This window comes from Oncorhynchus kisutch, linkage group LG4 (genome assembly GCF_002021735.2).
Source record: "Oncorhynchus kisutch isolate 150728-3 linkage group LG4, Okis_V2, whole genome shotgun sequence".
Lineage (NCBI taxonomy): Eukaryota > Metazoa > Chordata > Actinopteri > Salmoniformes > Salmonidae > Oncorhynchus > Oncorhynchus kisutch.
Window position 1 is genome coordinate 51266823 of NC_034177.2, and position 15537 is coordinate 51282359.

General features: G+C 45.1%; 1 protein-coding gene across 17 annotated transcripts in view; it reads right to left on the reverse strand.

Moving 5' to 3' along the window:
- Positions 1-15537, reverse strand: part of LOC109888919 (neuronal cell adhesion molecule) — a 103893-nt gene that overhangs the window by 57856 nt on the left and 30500 nt on the right. Inside the window, exon 1 of one of the 17 annotated variants that reach the window (XM_031823156.1) lies at positions 1974-2093. The exons of the other annotated variants lie outside the window; for them this stretch is intronic. The gene's annotated coding sequence lies outside the window, so the exon portion shown is untranslated. Of the gene's footprint in view, positions 1-1973; positions 2094-15537 lie in introns of those variants that run through there. 17 annotated transcript variants of the gene reach the window in all.

Consider the following 15537-nt stretch of genomic DNA (forward strand, 5'->3'; position numbering starts at 1 on the left):
TATGTTGTTTTCTTCCCCTATGCTTATAATCGATTTTTTCTGCGTGCATGTAACAAACAGTTGGTTGTCAGAGTATGTCTCTGGAGCCACTGAGCTGGAGGAGCGTGCATTAACAATGTTGTAGGACTTATTGTGGCCCGCACTAAACAAACAACTAAAATGAACGGGTCACTCAGAAAAACAAATTGACATTTAAAAAAAAATGTTTTACTCTCGAGTCAATAAAAAGAGCCGTTCAAAAAGAATGAATGGTTGGCGAACTGCACATCACCACATGCCATCGATCACACTGCCCACTGAAGAGCAATAACTATGCCAACATATATGGAAAGCCAATATAAAGCCAATATGACTCTGTTCCAATTTTAAATCAAACCTCAAAAACTGCATGAGCATTCTGCCATTATCCTACCAGTATGCAATCACTCTGCAAACTAAAGAGCACTATACAACATCACTTTTCTATCATAGATGTTATGTGCCAAAAGCACCCCCCCCGCTCACTCTCAAGACTTCTGTTGTGATTTTGTATCACTCCTGAACCGCATTACCATACTCCCACCATCATGCGTTCACCTGCAGAAGTTCTCTCTCTCTCTCTCTCTCTCTCTCTCTCTCTCTCTCTCTCTCTCTCTCTCTCTCTCTCTCTCTCTCTCTCTCTCTCTCTCTCTCTCTCTCTCTCTCTCTCTCTCTCTCTCTCTCTCTCTCTCTCTCTCTCTCTCTCTCTGTCTCTCTCTCTCTCTCTCTCTCTCATACAGTACATGGGGTTGATTGGATAAGTGAGGTGAGAAAGCCACAGCTTGAGAATGCATGGTCCACTGCTGTTAGAGTAGTGCCATAAGCTGAGACAGAGAGAGACAGAGAGAGAGACAGAGAGAGAGACAGAGAGAGAGACAGAGAGAGAGCGAGAGAGAGAGACAGAGAGAGAGACAGAGAGACACAGAGAGAGACAGAGAGAGACAGAGAGAGACACAAAGAGAGACAGAGAGAGACACAAACAGAGACAGAGAGAGAGACACAAAGAGAGACAGAGAGAGAGACAGAGAGACACAAAGAGAGACAGAGCGAGAGAGACAGAGCATGAGAGACAGGCAGATAGAGACAGACATAGAGAGAGAGAGCGAGAGAGGCAGAGAGAGAGAGAGAGAGAGGGAGCTGCCACACATTTCTTAATGAGAGTGTTCTGTTAGTTTTTCCTCAAGGCTGTGTCTCATATCAGGGACAACAGAGAAGAGAGAGAGAAGAAAGAAAGAGAGAAAGAGAGAGAGAGAGAGAGAGAGAGAGAGAGAGAGAGGAGAGAGAGAGAGAGAAGGAGAGAGAGATAGAGAGAGGGTGAGAAGAGGGGAGCTTCTGTCTGCAGCACTGCAGTGTGTTGGAGCCTCAGCCTGTCAGTGGGTTTAATTCTAGACTCCAGGGTTTCCAACGAGAGATAGAGGGAATAGCAGAGCGTGGAGCAGCAGACAAAAAAAGTATTAGATCCGCCACACTTCCATTAATGCATTTACATTAGGGGAACGTGACTCCATAAGCCAGGGCTCCGAGCGTTTCCCCCTCACAAACCTCCGTCATTATAATAATAATGAGTTGGCAGAAAAAGCATGACATTTCTATATGCTGCTTGTGGGAATGCAGCAGAATATTCATGACACCGACTGAGAAATGCCTTCAGAGAAAATAAACCATTAAGCCACAGATGGACTTTACCCATTGTGTATAGAATGTACTCAAGCAAACTCTAAATGAGTGTTCACAATGTGCAACAACGTTAGAGCATCGGGCCAGTACCCGAGACATAACCGAAAGGTTGCTAGATCGAATCCCCCGAGCTGAGAAGGTAAAAATATATCGTTCTGCCCCAGAACAAGGCAGTTAACCCACTGTTCCTCCGGTAGGCCGTCATTGTAAATAAGAATTTGTTCTTAACTGACTTGCCTTGTTAAATTAAATTACATTTTAAAAAGAGTTTACATTACCTGTCTCTCTGGTTCTGTCTGCAAGAACAAATCTCCCCAGTGTGTGTGTGTGTGTGTGTGTGTGTCTGGTGTGTGTGTGTGTGTGTGAGAGAACAAAGTTAGGTCTTTATATTCCCAGTGGCTGTGTACACTACTGGAGTGACAGTGAGAGAGAGGGGGCCTGTATCACATACACAGCCACCTCCCCCCGGCCCTCCCCCCCGGCCCGGGCCCGGCCCTCCTCTGACCTACCCTCCCTCCCTCTCTCCCCGCACAGTGGGATTAAGACAACCTTTTGTCTCTCTACAATAGGGGTTAAACATTTCCTGGTATCAAATGAACGCGGCCAGAATACACTCAGAGGCAGGGTTTTTTCAGCCCAAATATATTTTCTCCAGGGGATGGAACATCACACATGCCCGTTACATAATTTGAAGGGGAGAAAAACAGGAATTTATCGCGCAAAACAAATTCAATTCAATGAAAATGTTATGCTACACTGAATATCAAATATCTTCTAACTCACACCAACAGACAGCTCTGTCAACCGCCCTCCCGCTGTTCTAACTAGTTGTAAAAGCACATGCAACAGTGCATCCAACAAGATAAAAGAAAATAGCCCAGAGGCAAAAAAAACTAAACCATTCCTTCCCATTGTTGGGTTCTAACTTGAAATATACATATTCCTGTGTCTCTATTAGAATGTATGTTGACTGCGTTTGATGTACAACACGTGTACAGTACATGTTGGGGGCTCAATGAAAGTGGAATAGGAGCTGTGTGGATGGAAAGCTACTGTGAGAGAAAAGGGGAACAGGGTCTGTTAAGTAAGATGAACAGGAGGTCAGTGATACACATCACGGTGACGGGAATAAAGAGGAACCGCTCCGAGGCGAATCGCCAGCGGAAAAACAACAGCGCAACAGCAACATTGGGAAACAGATAAGCAGTTCCAAGACGTGGTGCCCCTCCTTTCGTCCTGCCACACACAGGATTGTTAGATCGTGTGCAAAAAAGTGCGAGGCAGATGATGGACCCAGCGGGTTGGAAACATTTGGTTTGAACTTTGTCCCGTTGTCCGTTTGCGTTTTTACCCTGTTTGTTCAGAACCGAAAACACCATCCACTCGACCAACCTGAAGACAGTCTTCAGAGAGGGGGGGTCATCGGCTTCATCAAATAGCCTCCTGTTGCTGCAACACACTGTAAAAACACCTGCGAATTCAACGACAGAAAAAGCGAAATGCCTCAAGGCACCTCACCAGTAGGCCCATCCGATGACATCTAATCTAGCTGGTTTAGATGAACGTCTGTTCATTGCCCACTCCTCCCTCCCGGTATTGTTGCCGCCGTTTCAAAGAAAAAGCGTCAAAGCCTTTTTGACGTCCGTTAGCTATGGTTGCAGTAGGCAACAATGGCAGGGAGTCATCCCTTTGACAGAGTCACTATCCTATGTCCTCCCCAACCCAGAATATTACTCCTCCCTTCACAAAAGCAGCGAAAATGTAACGTAATCTGCCTCAAAGTCATTGTCTGTCAGCCAGGGACAAGGATTTTGGGGTCTGGGCTGAAGTGAACAAGCGGCACATTTAACTTAGTTTTTTCTCTGTGATTATTCCCTCTATTTTCTGTCTCTCTCTCTCTCTCCCTCCCTCCATTGTTGTTCCTATAGCTCAGTGTTATACATTGGGCTGTGAGACAGCTATATTGCCTGGATAGTGGATCTCTCTCTCTCTCTCTCTCTCTCTCTCTCTCTCTCTCTCGCTTTCATCCTAGCTTAGTGCTCTAGGTTGTTTCTGAGACAGCTATATTGCCTGGATAGAAGAAAGTGGCTAGCCGGGGGGAATCCACGTCTCTATTGAGGGAGCATGGCCAATGGCTTCATTACCTGGTCACTGTTGCATGTTATTGCTAGCAGCATATCATTTCCACCATATTCCCATAGAACCATTAACCTACCGTCTTTTTCATCGCCCCAACGGCCGAAACCAATGCCCTGCATTGGAATGTAGAGCTATCTGCAGTATACCATGGAGGCATGCCAAATGGAACCCTATGGGCCCTGGTCAAAAGTAGGGCACTAAATCAAATCCAATCCAATGTTATTGGTCACATACACATGGTTAGCAGATGTTGCTAATTGCTATATTGTAATTACTTCGCCACCGTGACCTATTTATTTCCTTAACTTACCTCATTTGCACTCACTGTGTACAGACTTTTTGTTTTCTTTTGTTCTACTGTATTATTGACTGTATGTTTTGTTTATTCCAGGTGTAACTGTGTTGTTGTATGTGTCGAATTGCTATGCTTTATCTTGGCCAGGTCGCAGTTGCAAAGGAAAACTTGTTCTCAAATAGCCTACCTGGTTAAATAAATAAAGGTGAAATAAAAATAAAATAAAAATGTGAGTGTGAGTGTAGCGAAATGCTTGTACTTCTAGTTCCAACAGTTCAGTAATATCTAACCAGTAATCTAACAATTCCCCAACAACTACCTAATACACACAAATCTAAAGGGGTGAATGAGAATATGTACATATAAATATATGGATGAGCGATGGCTGAGCGGCATAGGCAAGGTGCAGTAGATACAGTATATACATGTGATACGAGTAATGTAAGATATGTAGAAATTATTAAAGTGACATTGTTTAAAGTGACTAGTGATCCATTTATTAAAGTGTCCAGTGATTGGGTCTCAATGTAGACAGCAGCCTCTCTGAGTTAGTGATTGATGTTTAGCAGTCTGATGGCCTTGAGATAGAAGCTGTTTCTCAATCTCTCGGTCCCAGCTTTGATGCACCTGTACTGACCTCGCCTTCTGGATGATAGCGGTGTCAACAGGCAATGGCTCGGGTGGTTGTTGTCCTTGATGATCTTTTTGGCCTTCCTGTGACATTGGGTGCTGTAGGTGTCCTGGAGGGCAGGTAGGTTGCCCCCGGTGATGTGTTGTGCAGACCTCACTACACTCTGGAGAGCCTTACGGTTATGGGCGGAGCAGTTGCCGTACCAGGCGGTGATACAGCCCGACAGGAAGTTCTCGATTGTGCATCTGTAAAAGTTTGTCAGGGTTTTGGGTGACAAGGCACATTTCTTCAGCCTCCTGAGTGAGGCTTCTTCACCACACTGTCTGTGTGGGTGGACCATTTCAGTTTGTCTGTCATGTGTACGCCCAGGAACTTAAAACTTTCCACCTTCTCCACTGCTGTCCCTTTGATGTGGATAGGGGGGTGATCCCTCTGCTGTTTCCTGAAGTCCACGATAATCTCCTTTGTTTTGTTGACATTGAGTGAGAGGTTGTTTTCCTGACACCACACTCCGAGTGCCTTCACCTCCTCCCTGTACGCTGTCTCGTCGTTGTTGGTACTGCTGTTGTGTCGTCTGCAAACCTGATGATTGAGTTGGAGACGTGCATGGCCACGCAGTCGTGAGTGAAAAGGGAGTACAGGATAGGGCTGAGCACACACCCTTGTGGGGCCCCAGTGTTTAGAGTCAGCGAAGTAGAGATGTTGTTTCCTACCTTCACCACCTGGGGGGCGGCCCGTCAGAAAGTCCAAGACCCATTATATATACAGTATATATGCCATTTGGGATGAGCCCCACATTTTCTGTCACATTTCAAGTTGCTTCATGCTGCAGTAGGATTGCTTATAGGATTCCATCGCTTCACTGACTGGCAAAAGATACGAAACTGATGAATTGTCTTGGAATGTAACAGTTTTACCATACTTGCATTGGCTTAGGCCCTACAGTCCCCTGTATTTTCACAGCATGTAACTTCTCTGCATGGCATCCCATTAGCTAAGAAAGTTTTATAAAGAAACACATTATTCATTCATTCCTGTGTCCGGAATCTCCGGACATCTTTCAGAAATACGATTGATAGGTATGAGGTATGAATTACACTATGAAATGAATGAAAAGGGGCCCATATTTCATTGAGTATATGCGGCATGATCGAGCAGGTCTAATACGCATTATGTCTGCACACTGACTCTGTTGAGGACAGACACTAGGAGATCCCTGATGGCCCATTGGCTCCCTGAGACTCACATTGTGTTGCCGTGGGCACCCTCCTTCGGCTTTGTCACAGAAGCAATGGAAGAACAATATTTCAGTGGCAACTGCAGCATATTTAAATGGCAACTTTTAACAGAACAAAGTTCAGTCATGCAATGGATGGCTGGAGTCGTAGTAACAGGAATGGTGTGTGTGGGGGGTAGAGTGTGTGTGCGTGTGGTGTGTCTGTGTGTCTGTGTGTGTCTGTGTGTGTGTGTGTGGTGGGGGGTCAGTGTGTGCATGTCTGCGTGTGTGTATGTGGGATAGAGGAGAGGTCTCTTTTGGGGTTCTCTCTATATAGATGTCTGAATGGGAGTGAAATATTATTGGCTCAGTAGGATAATAGGGGGAGGGTCCTCTCGAAGCTATTAGGGCAGGATGGGGGGAGCTTGTTGAACTTCAAAGAGTGAAAAAGACGAGTATTGAGCGAATGATTTAAGGATCCCAAGTTAACGTTTTATATGGATCGTTGGTTCTTCAAACTGATTTTCGACGCTTGTTGCTGTTTGTTCACGTTGTACAAACAACCAGTGTCGTAAAATATCTGTATAATGTCATTGTATATCAAAAATAACTTTCCTCGTACAACACTTGTTAGTTTTTTTTTTTTGCCTTTGCTATCAATTATTGAATTAACATAAGTGATACAAAATGCACATGGCAGTGTATCCCAGGTTGTGATCCTTTTGTCTTATAAATCTAACGCGTGTTAACTTTAACTGGCCTCCACCACAATAACTGCAGTGGTGGCTAACTTCAACTCTGTCGACAACATTCCCTCCCATGACAATAGTAACATTCATTTAGGGCTGTCACAGTTACCGTATCACCACGTAACTGACTGTGATGGATGAAGACAGCCATGGAAATAGAAATGACCGTCATAACCGTTTAAATAGTATCAATAATAATTATCGTTATTAATATGATGTTTGGGGGAAATAACAGCTTGACTGAAGATGGGGCGGCCAGGCTTTGTGCAGTTGAGTCTGTTTCTGCTGTAATATGGACTCGACAGTCACATGAACTCTACAAAGTGACGAAACTTTGTTGCTCCTTGCTGAAACAGATGTCATCGTCTTCAGTCGCCTTGGCAACGCGGCACAGGCTCCATGCCCATAGGGGGCACAGCGGCAGATTTGTCCGGTTTCTTTTGTTGTTTCTCTGTAATACTACTAGCCAACGAGTCATTTTATGATGTTGTCTTGAGCTAGTCCAGATAGGTCCCCTCCCAGCCTCATAACTAGCTACCAAGAAGCAATTTCAGGCTATCAATCAAGTTAGAGTAGCTATCTTAGCTAACATGCCTGCTGGCAAGGTTGGTTGACTTTAGAAAAGCAAGCGAGAACTAATTACACTGAATAAGACTCACATTCCTTTCAATCTTTTACCCAGATTTGATGTGGCCCTTACGAAAAAAAGATTGCAGTCGGAGTGCAGTATAACTGCAGTATGCTGCAAATACTGTGTCCAAAATAAACGTAATTTTTTAAAACTGCAGTAATTTTTGCAGTGTAACTGCAGTTAGAGTGCATTGTAACTACAGTTCAACTGCAGTACAGTTATTCTACAATTACTGAGTCCACAATACCACTGTCGACTGCAGTTACTGCACTTTTACTCCAGTTTCAAAACTGGAATATTTTTTTGTAAGGAGAAGCATCTTTAGTAAAAAAATTAAATAAATGAAGAACCGCCAGTCAGCTCAAGAGTTATGTTAGATGTGCAGAAATGTTTGACATATATTTAAGCGTAATGATTATGGCTCTAGATAGCATCCATCCTCACATCTATCCTCGCATCCATCCTCACATACTCTGTGACCCTTCCCTGCAGCACATGCAGTCAGGAGCGGAGGAGACGAGAATTATTATTACGATTCTATATACAAGGTCTTTTTAATTACATTTTTCAATTTTAATTAAAAATTTTTATTCGAACATGTTATATTATTGTGAATGCAGTCATTTGGCTGACCAATAACGTCATCCAAAATGTTGTCATTTTCTGTAACTGTCTTTGGGAACGTCAGCATTAGAGTGACACAGTTACATGGTGGCATTTATGACACAGGACTGTGGTTCAGAACAGGGACAATTGGTTAGACAATGAGGCAGAGTTCTTAAGGGAGTTTACATGAATTACAGAAAGAGACCCGTTGGGATGGCCACGACCTCCCTAAGAGCTTTTTAAATCTAAAGAAGACTTCTGTCCCTGCCTCCACACACACAGAGAGAGAAGCATACACGTGCACACACAAATTGTGAACACACATGCGCACGCACGCACAAAGAATGGTCTGATTGGTTTCCATGGTGCTATGAGGCTCACTGTCAGAGATGGAGCGTTAACATGCCTCAGAGAAGAGGTGGCGAGGGAGGGAGGGAGGGAGGGAGAGGAAGAGGGAGAGAGCGAACGCAAGAGAGGGAGAGAGCGAGAGACAGACAGAGAGAAAGAAAGAGCGAGAGACGGAGAGGGAAAGGGCGCAGGCAGTAAAACACAAAATAACACGCAGATCCTTTTGAATAGGAAAGATTTACCACCCACAGCCAGCAGACTAACCACTAAGGTTAAGGGCCTGTATTGTCCTGTATCGTATTTCTCTGTTCCACTCAAACAGACTGGTTAACAAGGACTGGAGACCTTCTAACCGGAAAGCAAATTTGCAAACTAGTTACTGTTTGTTTGTATTTTGTAGCATTTAGATATAGACAAATTTGCAATACACTGTAAAAAATAAAAATAAAAAAGGTAACTGCCTAACTCATTAAAGAACGTGGGACGTGGCTCCTCAAACATCTCCAACGGTCAGCAGAACTCAAATAAAAAAAGTGGTACTAATTCATATGTCAATAACATTAAGTTATTGAGTAGATGTCACTTGATTTGTGTTCCGCTAATCTGAAATGATTGCGGTTTTTGCAAGTTCTGATTATTTAGCATTTTAAAATCAATCTGCCGTTCATGAAATACGTTAGTTCTTACTTGACCGCGTTACTTTTGACTGCACTGGGCCTTTCTCTGGTGATGTCACAGCGTACTGTGAATTGGTCTGTAGCTTTTATGTTAACTCCGGCAACCCTCTCAATTCAACAGGATAATATTATTAGAAAAAAAAAAATAATGAATCTGTAGCACAAGCAGTATCATTGCCAACTCACTCAGATTAGGGATCCCTGCCTTGGCTAATCAACACAACAACATTATTGGCTTTCCAGTTCTGAATCGTGCGTGGGCACATATCTGTGCGTAAACCAGGCCTGGGATCATTTCCACGTTTGCCTGAGAGTGTGGGTAAAATGTACGACCCGACGTGACCATGCGTGATCAAGCGTAGAATGGGGGAATTAATAATAATAATAATTACAGAATTTTTTTCGATTTCATTGTAATTTCCATTGTGAATTCATGCAACATATCTAAGTATATCATATCATTTGACCACATCAGTGCATTTGTCACAATAGTAATTCATATGAAGTACAGTCATTTGTTCCATTAGAGGCAGGTGTGAAAGTGAAACCATTGTTGAAATACTATAATGGGAAATCGAATGAGAGATCTGCATTTTGCAGAGAGTGCATCTTTACAGATTGACTCATCAGATATCGTTTCACAAAACCCGTTTCATCTGATTTTTGGGGAACACTTTACTTGACACCCAGTGTCATAACATGGTACGACACAGTCATAACCATGGCGTAATGTAATGAAAGCTGACATAACTTGTCACACAAGGTGTCCGTGTCACAACAGGTGTAAATATATGTGTCATGACAGTGTTATGACCCATATTATAACAGGTTTTGACACGTTATGTCAGCTGTTAGGACATATTATGGCACGGTTATGACCGTGTCAAGTGTTACCAGATTTGACCAGACCTGCCTTAAAAAGGCAAACACATGCCATTCCAGTGCACATCCAAGTGCCATCCACCGTCGGGTTTTTGGCAACGGGCACTTTTCAACGGAGCCGGTCAGCATCTCACAGCCCTCAGAAGAGCCAACGTTTCGGATGCAAATCATCAGCAAAACGAACAGTAGCACATACCATGTCCGTACACCATCGCACAACAGGTTGAAGTCAAGAGGGGTTCCTTTGCCATGACGCCCACAATATGTTCCCCAAACTACGAACGGAGCCATAGACGGCACCCACATCGCCATACAAGAACCCCCCCCCCCCCCCCGAAAAACGATCTCAACTATGTGAACAGAAAAGGTTGCCACTCTTCATGTGCAGGTGACGGGTTACGTGACGCGCAAAATACGCTGCTGAATGTGGTGGCGAGGTGGCCAGGCGGGAGGCACGACTCGTTCATTCTGCCGAAAGGCAACGTTGGCTTATGCCGCCGACAGGAGGGGGCCGGTGAGGATGGATGGCTTATTGGTGAGTGTTGCCTACTCATTTGGAGTAGATTTGTCATTGCTAAAGCAACTTCAGTTATCCTAATGGTCCTCTCTTTGTAGCTACGTTTCTTTTCTTATCTACGGGTCAAGCCACAACTGAGCCAAATAAAACCTTTTGGTTGTACAGCATTTTTGACTCTAGCACCTCTATTTCAGTCTCGGGAAAGTCTTTTTTTTGGTAGCTTTTTGGGTTGAGCGGTTGTATTTCATGGTACGGCGTTGGAAATTCCCCACAGGCTTTAAAGGGATGATTTTGACCATATATGGTTGATTAGGGGTGTTTCAAAAAATGCAAATGGCCAAGGTCGTGCACGAGCACTGAAGCTGAGAACAATTGGTATTCATCAATGGTTATTTCCTACCGGTGTGCATATGACACTCGTAGGTTTGTTTGATAAATCACACTTTTACATGCATACGAACATTCTAAATTCAGTTCGTAAGTACTATTTTAGACTAGCTTCTACGCAATATTGATAAATGAGGCCACAGGCTTTATTGAGTGACTTGCCAAAAATATGGGCATACAGTATGTGTCAATATCTGACATTCATATGGTAATGGAATGAACCTGGCAGTTACAATATCGACAGCTTCACAGAACAGTAAGAGAAACAGTCAAATAATGGCCTAGTCCCAGATCTGTTGGTGCCATGATGCCTGGCGTGACAATGACCATAGGAGTTAGCAAGAAAGCACAAACCGATCTGTTGACCAGGCTATTAAAAGAACCGTTCACACAGAAATGTAAGTGTACATAGGCCATGGGTGAGATATTCAGTTTGGTGTTTTGCATTATGTTGTCTTTGTTCTGAAGAAGTGGTTATCCTCGGATCTGAGAGGCCACAGCTGAAGACACACAAGGGGATATGGAAGAGTTCCAAGTGGTTTCTGCAGTAACATACAGCACAGGGGAGAGGGAACACACACACACACACACACACTTCTGCGGTAGCACACAGTGCAGGGGGAAATAGCCTGCTGGGTGAGAGGCCTGCACTATATGCGGCATACTGTCACCAATAAAATCATCTCTGGTCCAGTGAGCACAGCTGTGTGTGTGTGTGTGTGTGTGTGTGTGTGTGTGTGTGTGTGTGTGTGTGTGTGTGTGTGTGTGTGTGTGTGTGTGTGTGTGTGTGTGTGTGTGTGTGTGTGTGTGTGTGTGTGTGTGTGTGTGTGTGTGTGTTTGCATTACTTTCCACTAGAGTGCCTTTTTTCATTTACTGGGCTTCGTGCGATCAATGCTGTGTAGAGAAAATCAGCCAACCTGTTCATTATCCAGTGTCAGAGACAAACACTGGTCTACAACTGCTTACACTAAAGAGGATGCTGACCCTAACACACACATACACACCGGGGAGCCCCAGTAGCAGCCGTTTTGCCCTCACACAATACCCAACAACACAACACATATCACTTAATTTACATAAGAGTGACTGGCTAACTGGGTTGGCTGGCTGTAGTATTTGGATGCGGTAGTTGGGTGGCTATCTTTAACAGCAGCTGAAGGAAAACAAGGCTGCATGGTTGTGATTTATCTAGAAACAGGAGGCCATGTTGAAGTAAGTGTGTGTTTGTGACAGCAGGAGGGAAATGGGTTTTCTCCTTTCCTCCTCCTCCTTTTCATCTTTCTCTCCATCCTCACCGGGAGGCCAGCTCTCTCACCACCTGCCCCCTCTCCTTACGACACTCCCTGAGACGTGAGGGAACATACAGTGCATTCAGAAAGTATTCAGACCCCTTGACTTCTTTCACATTAAGGTTACATTACAGCCTTATTCTAAATCTACACACAATACCCCATAATGACAAAGCAAAAACTGTTTATCTTCGAAATTGCTGCTAATTTATAAAAAATATTTTTTTAAATGTAAATATAATATTTACACAAGTATTCACACCCTTTACTCAGTACTTTGTTAAAGCACTTAGACAGCAATTACAGCCTTTAGTCTTCTTGGGTATGATGCCACAAGCTTGGCACACCTGTATTTGGGGAGTGTGTCCCATTCTCTGCAGATCCTCTCAAGCGCTGTCAGTTTGGATGGGGAGCGTTGCTGTACAGATATTTTCAGGTCTCTTCAGAGATGTTCGATCAGTCCGGGCTCTGGCTGGGCCACTTAAGGACATTCAGAGACTTGTCCCGAAGCCAATCCTGTTGTTACGGTTTTCTTCCGTCGAAAGAGAGTCGGACCAAAATGCAGCGTGGTTAGTTCGATACATCTTTAATATACGAAAAAACACGAACAATTACAAAAACAATAAACGTAACATGAAAACCTAAACAGTCTATCTTGTGCAAACACACATAGAGACATGAACAATCACCCACAAACACACAGTGAAACCCGGGCTACCTAAATATGGTTCCCAATCAGAGACAACGATAATCACCTGACTATGATTGAGAACCGCCTCAGGCAGCCATAGACTTTCCTAGACAACCCTACTCAGCCACAATCCCAATACCTACTAAAACCCCAATACAAAAACACAACACAAAATAAACCCATGTCGCACCCTGGCCTGACAAATAAAGAAAGAAAACACAAAATACTAAGACCAAGGCGTGACAACTGCATTGTCTTGGCTGTGTGCTTAGGGTCATTGTCTTGTTGGAAGGTGAACCTTCTCCCCAGTCTCAGGTCCTGAACGCTCTGGAGCAGGTTTCCTTCAAGGATCTCTCTGTACATCCCCACAGCATGATGCTGCCACCACCATGCTTCACCGTAGGCATGATGCCAGGTTTCCTTCAAGGATCTCTCTGTACATCCCCACAGCATGATGCTGCCACCACCATGCTTCACCGTAGGCATGGTGCCAGGTTTCCTCCAGATGTGACGCTTGACATTCAAGTGTTCAATCTTGGTTTCATCAGACCAGAGAGTCTCATGGTCTGAGTCTTTAGGTGCCTTTTGGCAAACTCCAAGCGGGCTGTCCAGTACCTTTTACTGAGGAGTGGCTTCAGTCTGGCAACTCTACCATAAAGGCCTAATTGGTGGAGACCTGCAGAGATGGTTATCCTTCTGGAAGGTTCTCCCATCTCCACAGAGGAACTCTAGAGCTCTGTCAGAGTGACCATCAGGTACTTGGTCACCTCCCTGACCAAGGCCCTTCTCAGTTACTCAGTTTGGCCCAGTGGCCAGCTCTAGGAAGATTCCTGGTGGTTCCAAACTTCTTCCATTTAAGAATGATGGAGGCCACTGTGTTCTTGGGGACTTTCGATGCTGCAGAAATGTTTTGGCACCCTTCCCCAGATCTGTGCCCTGAAACAATCCTGTCTCTGAGCTGTAAATAAGGTATTTCTGTTTTTTAATTTGAATACATTTGCAAAAATGTCTCAAAACCTGTTTTCGCTTTGTCATTATGGGGTAGTGTGTGTAGATTGCTGAGGATTTGATTTGTATTATTATTCATTTTAGAATAAGGCTGTAACAAAATGTGTGAAAAGTCAAGGGGTCTGAATACTGAATATTTCCCGAAGGCACTGAAAAACACACACACACCCACCCACCCACCCTCACTCGCTCGCACACACACACACACACACACACACACACACACACACACACACACACACACACACACACACACACACACACACACACACACACACACACACACACACACACACACACACACACACACACACACACACACACACACGTCATTGTACATATGAAAGGCTACGCGCTAACACTCCTCTCTAAATTGCACGCTTTCAATGAAACGGCACTACCTGTGTAACCTTGGAGACCGCGCACGACTAGTCAGGCTGCATAGCTGGAATCCTCATGGAGTTTTGAGGTATTTGGAAATTGAACCTTTCTGACCCCCAAACTGGTAAAGGAATAGCAATCAGCACAGCAGTCGGTGAACCTTTGCGTAAAAACTTTTAATCCTGGAGTCTGAGAGTCAGAGAATAAGTGAACTAAGTATACACACCTCCGTAAAAAAAAAAAGATGGCAAACAACTGCCGTATAATAAATAAGTAGTCTAACCATCTATCTCTCTGTTCCCCACAAAAACGCCAGTGCACATAGGCTCTGTGGTGGTGTGGTGGTGGTGGTGAGAGATAACCAATACAAAGAAGATGAAATGATTTGAGTAAAAAGGAGTGAGAAGAAAATTGCGCACAGGGTGAGAGACGGCTGGGACAAATGAGAGGGAGAGAGGGAGAGATAAGAGTGCCAAGGAGGATGAGGCAGAGAGAGACAGAGGGGCAAGAGTCAGGGAGAGGGCGAGGGAGAGATGAGAGGTGGTGAGGGAGAGGAGAAAAAGGGAGAGAGAGAGAGAGAATAAGGGGTGAAGAACGGGTGAGAGGGGATGAGCGAGGGAGACCTGAGATACAGGGTGAGCTGGGCGAAGTGTAGGCAGTGCTGGAGAGGGGGCAAGGGATGGAGGGAAGGAGAGGGGGCAAGGGATGGAGGGAAGTAGAGGGGGCAAGGGATGGAGGGAAGGAGAGGGGGCCAGGGATGAGGGAAGGAGAGGGGGGCAAGGGATGGAGGGAAGGAGGGAGGGGGAGCTGGCGTGTGTTGTGAGCGGTGAGCCTGGGGAGATGAGAGACGAGAGGTACGGCCTGTTCTGCCCTGTTCTCAGCCTGTCTCTGTCTCTGTTTCTGGCCCAGGTGAGGGAGACCAGAGCAGGCAGGCCCAGACCAGCCCCAGGCCAGGCAGATTGACGGGGGCAATGCCAACTGTTTCAGGAGGAGGAGGAGAGCCCACCTCCACCCTCTCATCTCTCCCCTGTCCTCTCACCATGCTCTCAGTGGGCCCAGTGGAGGGAGACCAGACCAGACCATGCCAGGCAGACAGACTGGTGGCCACCCCTCGACTCCTGCCCCCTCTTCCCTGTCCTTTTTCCTCTATCCACTCTCCATGCTTCCTGATCCGAATACAGAACACACACACATCAGACCAGGCAGACTGACTGGCGGCACTGCCTGCCAGCCCCCCAGCCCCTTTTCTCTCCCCTTTCCTCTCTCCTCTAACTAGGCCATGCTCCATGCTCCCTGGTCCAGGTGACAGCCCAGGGACAAGGGGGTGATAACATCCACCCAGCAGCCTGATTTCTTATCCAAGTGAACAGACAGTAAAGCAGGAGGTGGGTGTG